This window comes from Miniopterus natalensis, chromosome 3 (genome assembly GCF_054644295.1).
Source record: "Miniopterus natalensis isolate mMinNat1 chromosome 3, mMinNat1.hap1, whole genome shotgun sequence".
In the NCBI taxonomy this organism is placed as follows: domain Eukaryota; kingdom Metazoa; phylum Chordata; class Mammalia; order Chiroptera; family Miniopteridae; genus Miniopterus; species Miniopterus natalensis.
The window spans coordinates 29,300,774-29,321,003 of NC_142083.1; the positions used below are offsets into that span (position 1 = coordinate 29,300,774).

At 43.0% G+C, this 20,230-nt stretch overlaps 1 protein-coding gene and 1 pseudogene across 1 annotated transcript in view; one reads left to right on the forward strand and one right to left on the reverse strand.

Moving 5' to 3' along the window:
• The window catches only part of PDE4D (phosphodiesterase 4D), an 896,187-nt gene that overhangs the window by 623,732 nt on the left and 252,225 nt on the right, over positions 1–20,230 (reverse strand). The window lies entirely within an intron of this gene.
• Positions 1,773–20,159, forward strand: LOC148093451 (large ribosomal subunit protein eL32 pseudogene; annotated as a pseudogene).

Genomic DNA, 20,230 nt, shown 5'->3' on the forward strand with positions numbered 1-20,230 from the left:
CACAGTGATATCTACTTCTCCATCTGTATTTTTAGCTCACAAACTCAAAAATTTCAGAAGCAGCCCTTCTCCAAGCCCTTTAGACCTGCTGAACCAAAATGTCTCAGGTTGGACTGGTAAGTTTGAGTTTTAACAAGCTCTCCAGATGATTTGTACTCACAATTCATTCACCAACCACTAACCTAGCCCCTTATCTCCATTCTCATTTTTTATACTAAGTCCATGTGTCAACAAAGTGGAATTGAGTAATTCATCTGCGAGTGGTGAAAGCAGATAAAGTAACTCGAGGCAGGGACCAGGCCAACTGCGTTCTGTTCAGGAAACGGGTTCCCTAAACCCCAGGGCCTGGGGGCTTCCATTCTGATCTTTCTCAGTCAAGCACATTGTGCGGGAGAGCTGTGGTGGCCCCTCAACAACCACCCCGAGTTCAGATCATTTCCCCGCATAGTTAGAATTCTTAATATTTTAGATTACCCATTGCTCCCCACTGGTTCCTGTCTGACTCTCTCCCTAACCATCTCTACTCCTCAATGCCTAGAATTTTTGTTTTATCCTACAACTGTCTAACCCTGGGCCGTTTAATCTCTCCTGGCAGGTGAGAAACGGTTCTTGTTCGCACAGACCTGGCAGCACAGCAGGATCACTGTGGGGGCCCTAAAACCCAGGCCTGGACCCCATTCTAACCAATTAAATCCTTCCCCAGCATGATGTGTGGTGTATGTGTTATAAAAGTATGGGGAACAGATGAGTTTTCACTGTCCTGCTCACCTGTCAAAAATTTAAGAACACTTTCCCCCCAGATACCCAGAGACTTGGGGCATTCGTTTAGTGTTTACAGCACTAAGCAAACACTGGCTATTAATATAACTCCAGCTTTTCTGACCCTGCCCATTTCCTTAATGCCCACGAGAGTGGTATTTCACCAAGAAGCACTCCTAGAGCTTCCGCAAAGAAGTCTCATGGCCAAGGACAGGTGGCACTGATGCTGTTTTTCAGTTTTCAGTAGAGGCTGAATTTAGTGAAACCCCCAGGGCCTTCTTGGCATTTAGAAGAGTGGCTTTTTTTTTAAAGCTATCATAAACCATTCTAGTGACATATCCAGTCCGCACCCTGTAATTAAGAAATTTAATGTGTACACATAGTTCATGGGAGATGAAAAGCTGTACTTGAAATTCAAGTGCAGGGACTTAGTAGAGAGTTGGCTGTGGCTGGCGACACTGTTTTCCCTCCTTAGGACGGAAGGGGCGCTGAGGGGCTTGTATCAGTGAGATTCTGACAGGGGATCCCTAGTCCAGCTATTTTTTGTATATTCCACACTTCCCAAACTTAATTAGAAGAAAGCACGTCTAAATTAAGCCACAGATAGGGACCCATGTAAGTTGGGACTTAAAGGCACTGTTTCTAGGCAACAAAATAGAATCATTTTGCGAGCTGTGCAAGAACTTTTAAATCTGACCCTCTAATTTTAAATTGTTGGAAGAGTTTTCAAGTACAAACTTCACAGAAAAGAAAAAAATAAAATCAAGGGAATGATGACAATGCCACAAGAAACCATGCCATTCGTCAAATGTACCCCGTGTAGTTCCTGTTTGCTCCGTTTCACCGAAGAGGAGCACTTTGAGGATCCAGCATCACCCGCCGGGATCGTAACACTGCCACGAGGGTGACCGTGCGTCTGGAAGGTAAAACTCTGACTGTGCACGTGGACCGTTTTGTATCAAGGCCAATTCTAGTCATCAATCTATTGGTGAGAAATGCACTTTTTAACGCCCATGGAGGATGAGACTAAATTCAGTTCCACCAAGAGGCTTCTCCGTGCAGCTCTGTTCCGCCTCGGACTCAGTCTGGAGCCTGAGAACCAGGGTTAGTATCTCCTTCAAACTATTAGCCTGTGTCCCAGGGCCAGGCGCTCATCGCGGCCTGGAGAGTACAGGGGAACTCCTGGACTGTGCTAGGACAGTGTTCACTATTTGTTATAAGGATAGTTCACACCAGAGACAGTGATACATACCGAATAAAAATTATATACGGGGCCCATTAGGCCTCATGTGCCAACCCCCCCTCCTCGGCGCTGCCTACGGAGGTGGCAGCCGTCTCCTACTCGGCACCGTGGCCGCCCTCAGACCCCTCCTGAAACCCAAGATCGTCAAAAAGCGGACCAAGAAGTTCATCCTGCACCAGTCAGACCGATACATCAAAATTAAGCGTAACTGGCAGAAACCCAGAAGCATTGACGATAGGGTGCACAGGAGAGCCAAGGACCAGATCTTGATGCCCAGAGTTGGTTACAGGAGCCACAAGAAAACGAAGCTCATGCTGCCCAGCGGCTTTGGGAGGCTCCTGATCTACGTCGAGGAGCCTGGAGCTCTGCTGATGTGCAGTTCATCTCCCTGTGCTGAGACTGCTCACGTCTCCTCAAAGAACCACAAAGCCACTGTGGCAAGAGTAGCCCAGCTGGCCACCGGTCACCAACCCCAATGCCAGGCTGCACCGAGAAGTGAGTAGACAGGTTGTGTGCACATTGTATTTGTGTTAATAAAACCATAACATTCTGCAAAAAAAATTAATTGTATAAGGATGGAAAGGAAAAAAAGGGACTTCCCAGAAGTCATGTGGATTCTTAAGTGATTATTATGCTTTAGGAACTGAAAGAGAATTTAATTTCGTAGCCTGGTTAAGAATGGTAAAAACCACCCCCCAAAAACCTTCCTCCATTCGTCTGCTCAGCAATACTTGCAGTAGCCACAAGGTGGCGCTCACCTTTTAGAAATACAACGAGGTTGAAAACCTGGCTCCTCGAAGAACCAGAGCAGCCTGACATAGAAACGTCTTCAGAAAAACGGAGAGTCGGTTTTCACCCAGTTACAGACAACTACCCATCAGGGGCGTGGGCAGTGACGTTCACAAATTTATGCAGGCGCTGGCAATCACGAAGCGGCAGGTGGAACACAATGGTTCCTGCTCATTTTTACTTATCTGAGTTTATTTTTCCTTTAGGCTTTCTATCTAAATTAGAACATACTCATTTCTCTTTAATGTGTTACGGGCTGCCCATTATTTAAAAGGATGATCCTTGTCTACCTGGAACTTACAACGAAGAGATGGCTCGATACATTGAAAACCTCTCGGAGGCCTCCGAGGGCCAGCTCAGCACTTTCGGCAGGCGGCCCAGGCTCGCCCCTCCCCGCCGGCTTCCAGCACCTCTCCGGGCCCTGGCCCCGTCTGCCGGGCTGGGGTCACTGCCCTCTCAGGCCATCTGCTCTGCAGAATCTCCAGCGATTTTTACATTTTCCCTCCTTCCTCCATGCTCCCATCACCTTGTCTGTCTTAAAGGACGAAATGATGCGAACAAGTGGTTATAGCATTTTTTATGTGCACGTACTTGTGGGTTTACGCAACAGTGGAGAAAATCAAGAATGATTTCTATGTTTACTGACCCTGAACAAATGCTACAAGATAGACAGACATATCTTACTCAAAAATGTAAATGCACTCACTGCTCACGTGGCCTCTTTCCCCGAATACACAGTGGGACAGAAGCGGACATGAGAAAGCAGCATCATTAGAAGGATTTGGAAAAAAAGTATAAAGGGGCTAATGTAGAGGCCGCGGGGTGTGCGGTGGAAGTGAAGGCCTGGGACAGGGAACCGAGGAGGAAGAAGAGAGAAGGGAACGAAAGGGCTTGAAACCCAGGGGAATTTGAGTTTGTTCCAGAATGTCCTGGAAACGTCTCACTGTCGGGCAGAACATGCGATGTGGGCTATGTCTATGGGAAGGAGCGTGGTCTGTCCTGGAGAGTCACAGACTGATCAGAAAGCCTCTTAAATTCTTGTCTCCACGATCTGATTAGCAAGCAACCTACTTTTCCAGCTTCTGCTCCACTGATGTCTGCTGGAGACTCCACACCAAAAATACCCAAGCCTACTACGGATTCCTTCTATCTCACTGTAGCTGTATCCTCAGCAGTAATTTTAATCACCCCCAAAGAGTTCTGTCTCCTGTTACCCACGATGGCTGTTTTCAAGTTCCCAGACCTGGCTGGACCTGCACCCTGGCATCAGATGATCCTGCAACTGACTTTCCTGGCCCCAAGCCATTCTCCATGAGCTCACACTTCCAGGGAGCATCACCCCACTCCCTTCATCCCTCACCGAGGATCCTCTTCTTGGCTCAGGCTAGCCTCCCACCTAGCAGCAGGAGGCGGCCAAAGAGAAGAAAAATGCTGTGAGCTTTGGAGTCAGAAGGTTTGAGTTTGGATCCTAGCACTTTCTAACCACACGATTTTTCCAAGACTGTTTTCTCATCTCTAAAAGTTGCTATAATGATGCAACCTCCCTGCGATGTTTTGGGGATTGCCAATGTGTTATTTGTGAAAGTACTTTCCACACTGCGTAAGCAATAAATTCCCTCAGATAGAGCACAAAGTAAGATGTGCTCCCAAGTCTTCACCCTTCCCCATGTCCCACCCACCACCACCTCCCCCAGTAACACCATCTTTTTCTCCTTAGGCTTTTCTTTCCTATCCTGAGCCTTAAGGGCAAACCTTCCCCGGGATCCTACCCTCTGCCCTCCCTCCTTCCTCCGCAGAACAATTCTTTCATGCTCCTTGCCCTGTGATTATTTCACATTGGAGAGGATGTGAAGTTCACATCTCCAGCCCTGAAACTGTCTCCCCTCGCACCCCAGGCATGTGAAGGCGCATTCCATAGACGATCATCACCCTGTTTATAAATTTGTAGACTCAATGTTAAGGCTTTATAAAGGGAGTCCTCAAATTTAACAAGTAAATGAAAAATTTTAAAGAATCCAGCTTATAAAGAAAGGCACTGGATTCCTGCAGACAGTGAAATGTTATGTTATCTTCTGCCTGAAGCACACTAGCTGATAGTATTTTGCAGACTTCTCGTTAGCAGCTGCAAGTGGCTCTCTCTGGAGATAATACAGGCAATGAAGGGATGTCACAATAAATGCTGAATCTGATGGACAGAAGGGAAACCAGTTACCATTTTTCTGTCAGGTCAGGCGTCTATGTTTTATTTGAACTAGGACCCAAAGTAACATTCCTAAATTCTGAGGCTGACAGAACTGCCCCCTCTCCTCTACACTTGTGACGTTTGCTGCTAAGATTTGCTCTCATTTGTTTCTAAGCACTTAATCTCCATGTGAAAGGGACAATTTTCTGGGCACTTGCTTCTGGCCCAGGGGCTGTCTGAATGGCGTTCAGTTCCTCTTATTATTAAGTAAACCTATCACGTTGTCGTCCTCAAAACTATCAGAGTTTTGGCAAAGATTGCTAAGCAGGTCAAGTTTGCATTGGTTCAGGCCTCTCCTACATCAACACCATCAACAACTGTTGGTGTCTCTCTGAAACGTTGAGGCACTGACTCCTCCCATAAGACTCCCTAGGCATCTGTCTCTGTGTGTATACATTATAGATGATAAAGATTGCCTGCCATTATCAACTTTAATGTTTTCCTTCCCAACTAATTTCCTTCTGCTGTCCAATTTGCACACGCATATACATATGTTCACACATACACACACACACACACACGCACAAATGTGCCTGTCATTGGGTTACTATTTGCCCAGGGAATGAAAATACATTTACACAATAATTTAATGAGGTACATTTATTTGCTTTTAACAGACAACATGAAAAGAATTCCTATGAAATTATTTTTTTACGCCCTCCAGCTTTTGTTTTTCCAAACAATGGCGAGAACATTAGACTGAGATTCTAGCAGGGGAGAAAATGCTGCACTCACAACAACCATTGGAAAGACTGCAGGGCTGTGCAAGGAAGCTCATCAATAAAATAAAAAAGCAGATCTCTCAAGGTTGCCGGTGCTCTTCCCAGACCCAACGCCTAGATATTTACCTCTGTGCGTGACTGCAGCCGTCCTCCTGGCCTGCGGGAGGCGCTGTCGGTCCCTTAACATATCCAAGGCAAAGCTGAAACATTTTAAAGTGACCTCTACCTCTCTGCAATAGAACAAAGTGGGAAAATAGCTCAAGATAACATAAAGCTAGATATTCTGGCCCAAAATTAATCTAAGAGGTTCGCACTCCCGAGGAACAGGAGGTTATTTATTTACTGGACTCAGAAAATATTTAAATTCTTTTGGACATGGAAGGGGGGTGGGCGACATTTTTCTCCTTCCCTGGGTCTGGTCCTTATTTCCTTCTTTTTCTTTCCTGACGCTAGAAAGGGGCACATGAGGGACCCATGGGACAAAATCCAGGCTGAGGCCTGTTTTTGTTAATAAAGTTACACAGAAGCAGAGCCACACTCGGTTTGCTCGTTGCCTACGGCTGCTTTCGTTCTGCCCCCGAGTGGAGTAGTTGCTACAGAAACTGAATGTCCCATGAAGCCTAAAAGAATTACAATCGGCCCCTTACAGAGCAAGTTGGCCATCTCCTGTCCTTGAGCTATAGCCTTTTTCAGCAAGGTACACGCAGGTGACAGTGGTAGGTATAAGGGACTTTGATGTGTGTCTGGCCAGCCAGGAGGGTGTCAGCTTCTTAAAAGGCAACATGATGGAGCAGCCATCTGCCTGCCACTGCTAGTGAGTCACATGCAGCAAAGGGTGAAAGGCCCTGGGACACACAGGCAGAGGCTATGAAGTGTCAGACATGGACTTGGGGGACAGAAGAGCACTTTCCTTCTCTGCTTCCAGTTGAGAGTTGCACCAATGAGAGAGAAAAAGAAAACCCCAATCTCTTGGCTCCGAGCACGGTGCTTGGGGCTGGGCTCTCCATGAGGATGGGCTGCGCTTTACAATCCTAGAAAGCCTGCGTCTGCTCAGCAATGTAATTTCCAATCTGATCACAAGAGCTCAAAGCTGAAAATGTGGTACAGAGGAGAAAAGATGTTCAGATAAATGGAAAAAATGGAGGGCTTTGTGCAGAAAGAGAAAATAACAAGAAACGGTGAAGATATGTTCATTAGTAGGAGAAAGGACAGGGAGGTGACAAAGAACAGCACGCCTCATAGATCTACATATTTTCGCACAGTCTGGCTAATAGCACAGGTGGGGGGCTCTGGTCCAACACCACTGTGTACATCAAGGACACAGACAACCACGGGGAAATTCTCAAGGTGCGAGAGGAGTGTGTTAGAGGAGAGATCTGTGGATGGAAGTAACAAAAAGAACAGAAATCCTGGGTGCAGGACACCTTCCAGGGAACTGGGAAAAGCTGAGAAGGTGACTCAGGCTGTGGGAACGGGGCTGTTGACCAGGGACCCCACTTGAGGAAATCTTAGGCTCTCCTAAATGGGGGACAAGGCTCTGCCTGAAGCTGTATTTCAGGTGATTTTGGTCTTGGTCCTGAAAACATTTCGGAGTTGACTAATTAGCAGATGGTTTTTGAGCACAAGAGGGTGACTGGGGCTCTGGGAGGCCAGCGTGACTCACCGGGACTCGTGGGTGGGCCTCGGGCTGCACAGCCGGGGGTAACGTGTCAGCCCTGGGGCTCGGCTGCTGGGCTCTGAGTTGGGGCTACCACTTCCTAGCTGTGTGACCCTGGGCAAGTTAACCTTTCCTTCGAGCTGATGGTTGTCTGTGGACATACTAACAGCACAGGGTGTTGGAAGGACTGAATAAGTTAATACATATAAAGGACTTAGAACAGAGCCTGGCTCAGGTTGGTGCTGTGTGATCATCAGCTAGGACTAGTGACATGGCTGTCGGGCCAGCAGCTTGCCACAGGGCTGGGTCAGATGGGATTTCAGGAAGGCACTTCACAAACTCTCACATGATACAGCTGAGGACCAACAGAAAGGGGGTCTGAGTAACAACACAGATGAAAAGACCCATACCTGGTTTCATAACTAGAATTTCTCCTCAGCTTGATCAAACCTCTTATGATTGTCTTCAGTCCTGTTCTTGTTGAACATTCCTTATTAATATGACCTGAATTATTCTATTGCAAAAAATTGCAAAATATTGTGAAATATTCCAAGTATAAAAAATAGCTTTCAATGTTTAGAACTAACAAAATATGGGAGTAGCATACCTAAAACACTAGGGAACATATTCCAATAAATACTGAGAGACGTCAGTGAAGATGTGGAAGTGTCCCATGAGGCACATTTTGAGTTAAACCTCAAATATTTTTATTCATTCTTTCAGTTCATTCAAATGTTTATTAAGCATTTAATATATGTTAGGCTTTGTCCTAGGTTCTTGGAATTTAATGAAACAAAACAAATAATCTATCTTTGTGAAACTGACATTCAGGTGGGATCCTTGCTAACAACCAGAGTTTCTATGAATCATGACATGTTGGTTTCATTTTAAGATTTCTGCCTGGCTGGGTGTGGCTCAGCGGTTGAGCGTCGACCTAGGATCCAGGCCATCGGGGTTCGATTCCCAGTCGGGGCACATGCCCGGGTTGTGGGCTCGATCAATGACTCTCTCATCATTGATGTTTCTCTCTCTCTCCCTCTCCTTTCCTCTTTCTGAAATCAATAAAGATATATTTTAAAAAAAGAAAAAGATTTCCCCAAAACTATGCATAAACTTGATATACTAATTTTTCTCATTTATAAAATGGCGATAAAATACCATCACTTCATATAATGATTTAGGATCATTCATCCAATTAGCAAGTATTTATTACTTGTGCTGGCCTCAAGAGAATGAAGACGAGGTCCCTACCCTCATGGAATGTCAACCTTTTATTATCAGGAAAATAAAATTAGGTAGTTAACATTAATACCAATATTTATATATAAATGTAAGCTGTGACTAGTAGATCCAATCATATAAACATGGCTCCTGAGTCTTTGATAGGCTTCTTGGGGAATATCAGAGTAGATTTTGGCTGTTACCTAAGCCATGTGCCAACATCTCTCGGACAGGTAGCAGGAAAGCTCTAGGATTTCCACAAAACCTAGGATTTCCTTCCTAAGAAATATCCAGTTTTACTGCCAAACGGTCTCTTCCACATGGAGGCCTCAGTCAAGAGGTACTATGCATGGGCGAAGTTACCCCTAGAACCTGAGCATACACATTTTGAAATGAATTTCCAAATGGATGTTCCTAGGTCCACAACATGCGAAGCAAGAAGAGCACTGAGGTTGGTCCCTGCAGGTGGGGCCAATGTTAATTGGCAGAAGGCAGGTTCCTGGAGTGGGGGATGGGTGAAATGGCCAGGGAGGAGTCACTCCTCACCTGAAAACCTGCTCTCTCCACCTGCTCTTCCATTCCCACCCTCTGGCACCAATAGAAGCCACGCCCCCAGCCTCAGGTGTGCCCCGCAGGTGGCAGTCTGGCGTGCACAGCCACCTGCTTCTGCTCCCTCCCGGGAGGGGCTCTGAAAGGTGACATGCAGGGTGCCTAGAGTGTCAGTAGAAGGGACCATCAATTACTGAGAAGCTAAGAGTGGCTCCTTGGGTTTGGGAGATCACGTGAGGTAGGTTCTTCCTCTCCCTTGTTTAGGCCACACATATTTTTCAGTATACAAGAAAGAAGAGGATCCTTTCAATCTTTATTCATCCAACAAATATTTACTGAGCACCTATTGTGCATGAGGCAGGGTCTGTGGAGGCAGGTGGGGAAGACACACAATAAACCATTAATGTGTGTTAAATATTAAAATATTAACTGGGTTAGTGCTATTGACTAAACTGTGCTGCCCAAATTCATATGTGGAAGCCCTAAACCTGAGTGTGACTATATCTGGTGATGGAGCTTTTAGGATTAAATGAGGTCATAAGGGTGAGGTCTTAATTCGGTAGGATTGGTGGTCTGGCGGCCTTATAAGAAGTGGAATCTCTCTCTCTCTGTCTCTCTCCATGAACATTCACCAAGGACGGGCCATGTGAGTGAACAGTAAGGTGGCAGTCACCTGAAAGCTGGGAAGAGGGCTCTCACTAGAACCATGCAGGTGCTCTGATCTTGGCCTTTCAGTCTCCAGAACTGTGAGACAATAAATGTCTGTTAAACCACCCCACCCAGTCGATGGTATTTTGTTATCATGGTCCAAGAGATTAAGAATTAAAACCAAGCACAGTTAAAGGACAGAGAGATGACAAAGAGGTAGTCAGGGAGGCCCTCGGAGGGGGAGACTTTGGGCTGAGAGTTGAATGAAGCTCAGATTCATTCAAAGGCACCCCCTGGTCTCAGGTTTAAGAATGTTAGCAATCTGGAAATGACAGGGCTCATGTTTAGAAGCAAATGAGGCTCCCCTTTAGAATCTTTTTGGGAAAGAGACTGTTCTCTTGCAGGGAGATAGTGTTATACTAGGCAATCTGTATTTGTTTGGGCTAGCCCCTTACACTCCATGCCCCAGTTTTCCGGGCTGTCAAATGAGGACAATAATACTTTTTACCTCATTAGGTTATTGGGAGGTTTAAATGAGTTAATGCACACGGATCAATGCCTGACACGCAGTCAGTGCTCAACAGACAGTAGCTATTTTTATTACTAGCACTACTACTACTATCGCTACTACTATGACAACTACTGCTATTATTATTGGAAAGCCACAGACAGAATATTAGAAAAGAAATTTCAGCAATGGTACCTTTCAATTAGACCTTCTCTGAGCACCCCAGCCCTGACCATCTCTGGGATATTAGCTTGGCTTGTCCGTCTCCCCCAGCTCCATCAGAGGAGCAAAACCAACCAGTAAGCCCATGTGTTGTGACTGGGAAGTCCTTTGCATGAATTCAAAGCCATCAGTGACAAAGGCTTTCCCCTGATGGAATAAATTCTTTCTGCTCACTGATGCCAGAAGAGTCCTGGGTACCTGTTCTGGTCCCCTCATTGCTTATGGGCCAGGCTGTGAGTCAGACCCAGAAAGATGAAAACATTCCTTCAAGGGCTCCTGAGGAGGAACAGGAAAGGAAAGAAGATGGAAAAAAGAAAGAACAAGGCAGAGAGAAGCAGAAGCGAGGAAGGAACTGAAAAGAAAGGGCAACGTGGGGAGACCGCAGGGCCACTCGGAACTCACTGCGGACTCAGTGTTGACACAAGCAATCAACACAATCCACACGGACCAGGAGAAGGGCATTAGGTGGGTAGACATCGTCCACTTTGATCTACTTGTCTCCTACTGGTAGGTATTTAACGAAATTACTCTGTACAAAGCTCGAGTGCATTAAAGCGAGTAAATGATATTGACAAATGTTTTCATCTAGGCTTTGCTTTTATAGAGGCATTTTTACAATTACATAAAGTGAAGTGAAATTGCTTTGAACCTGCCAGACTGTAAGTTTCCTAAGGGCAGAATTTGTGAGTGTGGTTTTCTTATGAGCATTTTTTTCTCCTTAGTGCCTGGCAAAGTTGGTTGCAGGTATACTCAATGGGTGGCTTCCTGGAAATTTTTAGACACCTTTTTGCACGTCCCTCTCCCCCCCCAAAAGGACTCCAAACCCACTAGTTTCCACAGACTTCTGCTTTTTTCTGTCTCATTATTCTACACAATTATTTCATTTTTTATTTTTAATATGTCATCAACATTTTATACACCTCAATCCTGCCTGTAGAACAGGCCTATTACTCCTCAATACTGACTTTATTCTTACATTATTAGAGTTGTTCTTGATTTTTATAGTATTCTCTGGCAACCAGGTGATCTGCACGTCATTTTATTTTGCTTTTCAAATATAAAAGTAAGTTTATTTAGAAAGTCACAGAAGTAGAAGAAGTGAGCCATGGAAGAAGTGAGCCAGACGGGCTGTGTGAACGCAGGAAGCAGGTCACAGAAGCCAAAGAAGGGCCCTAGGAGCTTAGGGGAATGAAAGCAAAGGTAACTGCCTGGGGGAAGGAGAGCAGAAAGGCTGGGGCATGAGAGAGACAGACAGACAGAGACAGAGACAGAGAGAAAGAGGACACCTTATTTTGCCTTTTTGAGGAAAATTTGATGTTAGGCACTAGGTAGGACTATAAAGTCTTTCTCACTAATATGATCATACTAAGAGTCAAATGAAAACCTGAGGGAGGAAAAAGATTTTTTTTTAAGTGAGGTCCTTCAGCAAGAATATTTGGACAGTCGCTGGCATTCCCCTCAATGGCTATGAAATTAGGGTGGGAGTGGAGATGGTAAAAAAGAACCAGGAATTAGAAAGTTTTAAGGAAAGTGAATGCAAGTTAGAACTGCAGTAGAATGTGTTGGTTTCTGTTTGAGGCAATTTCCCTTGAGGCAACAACAGCATTTGGAAATGACCATTGGATTAATAATCATCAGAAGACGTGTGTTCATTTTCATTTTCAGCTTCTGCCACATGCTAGTGGTTTTACCTTCAATAATCATTTGACCTTGAACAGTCCCTTGGCCTTGGCCTTGTATGTAAAATGACAGCAAGGACATCTGCATCCCGTGGAGGGGTGGTAAGGATGCTATGGACAGGTGCTTTGTGAACAAACCACCCAATATTTAAACCTTTTCCAGTGTTTATATTTCATGTTCCTGACTTTTCTCATTTTCTAAAATCTCCAGTACAATGTTATTATTTCTTAGCGTGTGTATTTTCGGCCCTCTGCCCACTTGTGCCATTTATTATCTATCTTTTCATTCATTCAAGTGGTTATTGTGGCTGCTCCCCTAGGTGCACGAATAAATACTCTCCACGGGGTATCCCCAAATGGCGGCAAGTCAACTCAAATGAGGATAATGTTTTCTGAACTTCAAACACCTCTTCTGTCATTTTTCTTTCATCTCTGTTTCATTCTTGACATTTAGGGAAAGGAAATTGTCTGGATGCTAAATGTTGAAAGAATCAGACGCACTTGTTACAGGCAATCTTGCATTCTAAGCAGGAAGTTACATGAAATCCTCTCACCCCACTTTCAGATGGGCCTCTTGTGTTTCCTGGGGAATAATCATGTGACCAACTAGCAATCAAGGTGCCAGGGAAAATCTTTTCTTCCTTTGACAAGGACATGCAGAAAAAATCTTAATGGAACATATTTGTTCTTTTGTAAAAAAAAAAAAGAAAAATCATTCTTATGTGTTTCTTCCTACTGGTCCAGGAGTACTCACCTCCCAATACATATATCTTATTCAAGATATGAAATTAACATTGAAATATTAAGTTTAAGTTTGTGTTTAATATCTCAATGAGAGCTAATGACTCGTAATTTGGGTAGAGCTTATAGTAACTTATAAAATATGCCAAGAACATCTAAGCTGCCATTTTCCAGTATTAAATCTAGTGTTTAGCCCAAGGAAGTAAATGTAAATTGGTATTTAGTTAAAATATAAAATTTAAGAGGAAAATGACACAAGTCTCATATCATACAAAGTCAGTTAATGATGCTTAAAAAAATAACTCCATTTCAAACCAATCATGTCTTGCTTATTTACTAATTAAAATGTTCTCACTTTTAAACTGAGATATCTATTTGCACATTTGTATATATTATATATTTCATTTATAAAATTTATACATTATGTCATTAATTTCTCTTGTATTATTACTTAATTTTTTGGAGTGATATAATTTCAAATAAGTAAACTAAAATGTGGCAATATGATTATATATTTTAAATAAAGTTTTATGACATTTCTAATGTGTTGTTTTATATTTTAATTGCTTTAGAACATATACATTTGGGGACAATTTTAACCACACCCAGAGGTATGCTACGTGGGGAGGGAAGCTCTGGTTTGTATTATTTGCTGATTCCCCTGGTGTAAATAATCACACCATGGCCAATTTCAGTGTGATGTTATACAACATGGAGTTGGGAATAAACATTGACAATGGACTCTCACAAATCAGTACCAGCAACACCTGCTGGGGTTTAAACTTTATTTTCTACATTGTCTAACATTAAAATTGTTCCTTCTGCATTGCTTTGGTTCACATTTGCTTTATGTCTTTGCCTATTCCTTTATTTCCAATCTACAAAAATAAATTTTAAGTATGTTTCCCATAAAGTGTTTACAGTGATTTGTGTACGCATTCATGCATTTTGGAATGACAAGCCTGTGTACATGCTCATTTGTTTGTCTGCTTGTTTGTTAATCCAATATGATATCGAGTGGGAGAAATTGGTCCATTTATATACAGCATAATATCATCTTACTTTATTGTTATTATTTATATGTTAGTGAAAAGGGCATATGTTACTAAACTTTATACTCTAAGAATTAGAGACAGGGAAACACACTCTTATGAATACTCAAGAAAATGCAGACAGCTCCCTCCACTGCCAAACCTTTTTATGATCTTGATGAGAACTGTGGCATTATACTTCCTAATTTTGCTTTTCATATTCATTATGCGTGAAGATAGACCTCACGTACTGAGGGTAATGATTTTTGTATTAGTGTTTTTATTATATTAGAATTTGTCAGATTTCATTTCACTTGTATCTTACATCACCTCCCCCCTTTTAAAACTAAAGTGATATCTTACATGTTAAAAAAAGGGGGGAGAGTAGAAAGGGAAAAACTGGACTAAATAAAGTGCTGAGCTTTAGCATATTTAATAAATGAGCCAATGTGACATTTAAAATGTTGCTGTTAAGTAGATTGATTTTTTTGTCACCCCAACTCCAAGACTCTTCCCTGAACGAGATATTTTGTAAGGACCTCGGCGACGGTAGCTGGCCTGGCTGCGAGAGGAACGCAGCCTGTGCAGACACGTGCTCTTCAGCTTGTACCACAGGCTGAGGCTCTGCAGGCCCTCAGCGAATGTTTGCGAACTGACTGCTTCGCAGCTGCAGATATCACAATCAAGGGATAGCAATAGTGTCAGGCTATATAGCCCTCTCCTGGTGTCATCATGGTCCCAAAGTGGCTGTTGAGCAGCAGGGATGAACAATGCTTGCCTCAGCTGGAGACTGACTGCTGAAATCTTGGCTCATCTAATTGCCATTTTTCCTAAGGGCCTTGTCGCCTAAAAGAGCTGTGCCTTGGGTTTACAGGATGGGCAACGGGCCATGCAAATCAGTGTTTTGCACAAAGCACGCTTGCTTTTCTCTGGCTATGAAGCTGCTGCGTCTTCTCCTCTTTCCAAGGCTAGCTGGAGCTTCATCAGACTGGTCTGGCTTTATGCTACATCACTTCTCGACTCGGGCCCTAGAGGTTCTCAGAGCTTTCAAAAAGAGTTTCATTTCTCAGCTAAGACTAATAAAATCAAACTCATATCTATCGTGCCCCCATTTAATGCTTTCCCGTATAATTCTCTAATCTGTAGACTCCAGCCAAGGGCCAATAAAGCAATTTCCCCCACTTTTTATGATTTCCTGCTTATAATGCTTCCTTTTTTTCCATTCTTTGAAAAACAACATTAACAATGATGCTTTTAGTTTATCTCCAACAGCCTGCAAAAAGCAAAAACGGAGAGAAAGACAGAGGCCTGTCCAGCAAAGCTTTAGCCTAGAGAGGAGTTGGCCAGTTTGGTGGCTTCTCATTTGCCCAGAGGCCCCTTTTGAAAGCCTTAAGCAGCCTCTTGAACTCCTGTCCACTATTCACACTGGAACTTTCTGTATGTACTTTTCTGACCTTGCCTCATGGCTGTGTTATTTATTTTCACTCTAGAAAACATTAACATCATCAACCTTTGGGTAAAAGCCTATGGAATCCAACTGAACTTAGAATCCAACTGAAAAGGACGTTTTAGTAATAAGCTAACAATATAGAAAAATACCACAATCTAGGCCTTTAGCCACAAAATTAAGGTGATGGCTTAAAGAAGCATGAACCGCCTCCCAAATTTCTCTCTTGTCCTGACTTCTATACCAAACTCTAAACTTACATAGACAATTCCTAACTTTCTAATAGGAATCTCCGTCTTAACATGGGCAAAACATAATACCTATTCCTCCCCCCAACCCGTTCTTCCCTTAATTTCCCTCTCTTGGTGAGTGGCACCACCACCTACATCTCAAGCCAGAAAGCCAGGAGTGTCCCCTCATCCACTCCCTTCCTCCCTTCTCATATCCAAACCCGCACCAGGACTCTGAAAGCTGGAAGGTGAAAGTGTGTTTTCAACATCCATCCACTCCTACATCACCCCTGCTCCTCCCAGTTCGAGCCTCCAGTATCTTTTGCCAGCACTGCTGATGTGCCTCTGGTCTCCCAGCTTCCATTCTCGCCCATTTTCGTCTGGTTTTCCTTAAAGCAGATAGAATCGTCTTTCTAAAAATGTGTATCAGTTCACGCCATTCTCCTAGGAACCCATCTGTGGTTTCCTATTGCACTTTGAATAAAGCCCATCTCATGTCCAGGTCCGCAAGCTCCTCTGCCTTCTTTTCCGACTCTCCCTCTGACTCAGTTAAGCCCACTGGATGCCTGTTTTTGAAGACGACCAGCCATTCTTTGGCCCCTTCGTGCTTCTCTATCTACAGCGCTATTCGTCCCACAGAAATTCACCTGGCGGGCTCCTGCCTATCATCTGCATGTCAGCAGCAACTGCTTTGCAGAAAAGCCTCCCCTGGCTGATTGATGTAACATGGTCCCTCTGCTCTCCTTTGCATCACAGGGCATTAGTCTCTGCATAGCACTATCACTGTGGAAAACCATGGCATTCACTTATTTGTGAACCAAGTTAACGTTCTGACTTTTCTCTCTCTGGGGAGCAGCACTGTCCATGGGAATGAAAGCCACCTGTATGGCTATAAATTTTTTAGTAGCCACAGTAGAAAAATAATATAAACAATTAAAATTCATTTTAATTGTATATTTAATTGTACACTTTATTTAACCCAGTACCACTAAAGCATCATTTCAACATGTAATCAATATTAAAAATATTAATGAGAAACCTTACATTCTTTTCTTTCACACAGAGTCTTTGCAATTCAGTGTGCATATCACTTTTCTAGTGTGTCTCTATTGGGACTAGACACTTTTCAAGTGCTCGATAGCCACATGTGGCTGGTGGCAACTTCACCGGACAGTTCAGCTCTAGAATGTAAGGTCTATGTGAGCAGGGACCTTGCCTGTCCTGTTCACTGCTGCATTCCTTGTGTTTATAAAAAGAACAGTGTCTGACACATAGTAGGCACTCAAGAAATACTTCATGAGTGAGAGAACAGCTTAAAGGATTTTGAGATCTCAGCAGAATTCCTCAGTAAAAACAGAGTATCTATCTTTATGTGCAATTTCAAAGGCTTAAAAAAAATCTAAGTAAATCAATTAGTTACTATGAGTGAGGAAAAGTACTGATTTAATAATACTACAAGTATGAATTTTAGGGTAAAGTCCCCAGTCTCTATGATATTGCTCAGCTCCCCCTTGGCACCTACTAAACCCTTACATGAAATGCCTTTTTCCTGACCATCCCATTAAAACATTCTAACCCATCCTTCACATCTCAGCTCAAATTCTAACTATAGTAGGGAGCAAGTCTCTTTCAGGCATTCTTGAACAAGCCTTTATTTGGAATTTCACTATACTTTGGATGATCCTCTATTATAGCATTAAACCTACTCTTAAAATAGAGCTCTCCTGTTTCTTTGTCTTGATGTTTGTAAGAAGACTTTTGATCCCACTCCCAGGTTGCTAATAGTAACTCTTTAGATGTCTCCATGGGAAGACAATTTATGTACCTGACTGGTGAAATGAAAACCTCTGGCATACACTGGTCCATGTGTGTCAATGGGTGCAGCTGATGTGTCTCAACTGTCCTGAGCTCAGAGAAAAAGGAGTGTGACTGGCTCCTCAGAGATCTCCAGAAGTGATGAGTGTTCAGAAAATGGTAAATATACAAAATAATCACATAAGGATCAAAATATCACCTTTGTTGTTGATACACCTGGGTTGGACATTGTGAGTAAAAGGTTAAGATTCGGTCTGAGCTAACCCAGAACTGCCTGGGAGAATCATCTCAGAGTCTGGACACAGCAGAGTAAAGACAAATGTGGGATGCTGGACCCATCTGAATGCTGATACCTGGGCAGGGGAGCTATGGTGTGGTGTGGAGGCCTGGGCTTCTACAACTACAGCAGCTGGGCAGGGTCAGATGGGAAGAATGACACAACTTCTGTGTTAAGGTGACACCCATGCACTTAGCTCTTGTCCACAGCAGCCATACAGTATATATGTGGGAGCAAAAGAAGCTGCATTTTTGGGAGGTGCTGGGCCACCTCATGACATGAAGATGCTTTACCTGGTGACTCTCTTGCCCTGTATTATTCTATCAAGCTAAGCAAAGATGGTATTAAGTGAAAACCTGTGTCTTGTGAGTTTGACAGCTTGAAACTGTAAGAACTATAGTGTCAGAGCAGAGACCTTTAGCCAGGATCAGGCTTTCGAATGCTCCCTCTCAAGTCTTCGTCCTAAGACACAGCAGCAAGAGGAAGCTGCTTGCTCAGGTCTCCTACGCATTCGTGATATGATACAGTGAAATGTCCCTCTTGCCTGTCTGAGCCAGAAGAGTGAAGATGAAGAGAGTAAGACCACGTGTGCTCAGGGCTTGGCCACTGAGAGGGGAGGTCGTGAGAGTGAGAAATGAGAGCAGAGAGAACATGGTCACGTGCGAACATCATTCTCGTGTGCAACTTTACTCAACTGGAAGGCTGAACAAATGAATGTCAAATTCTTCACCGGTCTAATAAATCAATGTTTTTCCCAGGGATAGAAGTGACTCAGGGCAGAGACAATTTGTGCTTCTCTGATACAAATTTAAAAGAAAGAGAACAGAGAATGTGGGCCTGCTAATATCCTGTAAGCATGTCTTTTTCCTGTAGATAGCTCACTCCTTAAAGCCTCGGCCTAGGTCACCTGTGTACGCATAGCTACTGGCTGAGGGCCAAGCACCCGAGAAAGAATTCCAATCAACAAACAAATTATAAATTAATGACTAGTCAATCTTCAACCTTCAATTTATATACTATACAAATCTTTAAAAAAGGTTTTAGACTTTACCCAGGTTTACAGTAGGGAGCCATGTAAAAATTATACTTAGAATATGAGATTTATATTGTTTTTCTCTGAAGACCTCTGAGCTGTGCATATGAAAATCACTTATGAAAAATTAATCTCATTCATGTGCTTACTGGTCTCTAAAGTCAGAAATATAGTCAGTATTAGAAAATTGAAAACATTTTGAAAAAGTGCCAAGTACCAAAGAGCCCATTTCAATTGTTGTAACTTCACACAAAAGCCAGATGTTCGGGGAACCGTAAAGACCAGCTTCTTACAGGCACTTAACACAGAAGTCAATTCCCAGCACGGGCGCAGAGCTGGGAAGGAGGAAATGGACAGAACAGACCGCGTTCTTTTTAGAAGAAAAAGGAAAATACCCACAAAAGGAAAAGCTATTGTCAAATTAATGCCAAATACGAATAGAAAATGGAGGAATTATCTGAACAATCTGACCAATAAGACATCTAAGAGCTTTTCCTGACATGATGCTTAGAACAATTGCCATTTAACAGGAATAGTTTATAGGAATGACTAGCAAGGGAGAAGCTTAATGGAGACAAGTCTTAGCAAACAAAAACATCTAGGATATTGTTTAATCCAAACTTTTTGAGATAGGGTTGATTTCCCATCCAAGTTTAAGGTAAATCACCTGACTTTAACTTTTAATTTACTGTTAGATAAAAAGTTTTGATATCTTCTGTAGTTGATTTGATTTTTAGCTTTAAAAAAAAAAAGGTCAGTTTCTTCAAGACAGGCCCAGGGCACACCAGGTAAAAAGGTGAGCAATAGTAGCTAAGACTAGTTATATAATGGTCTGACTTAAAGCTAAACACCTACCCTATAAAAACGACAAGGTATGAGTCAACCAACAAAAGTAGTTTATGAGTCAAATTTTCCTAATGCATTCAACTACTCCGTTTTGGGTAAGATTGATGTCACAAAAATGATTTAAGTTCCCTGAAAAAGTGTCCTATTGCGGCAGCCTGAAAGTGTTAATCATTGTAGCATATGAAATTAAAATTAATTTTCAGTATTCATAAGTTTTACTTCCAGGTTCAGTTTCTCAGCATATTACTGATTAATTAAGCCATCCAATATCTATTTACACATTTCACAATTTTGCCTGACCCTCACTCATTTTTGCGGCCCAGTAGGAGGATGCTAATTTAGGAACAATATACTCATCAGGAAATTATGATTTAGAAAGAGAAGACCAAAAACAGGAGGAGGCAGGTCAGGGTGTGGTCTCATTCCGAGAGGAGATGCTGGGTGTTCCTGAAGGGGCCTTACGGAAAAGGGCAGCTACATGTCGAAATAACCCAGCCTGAATTTGATCTTCACAAAATACCTCCATTGTTTTGTCTGAAATAGTGTGACTAAAAAATATCATAAAAGCTTA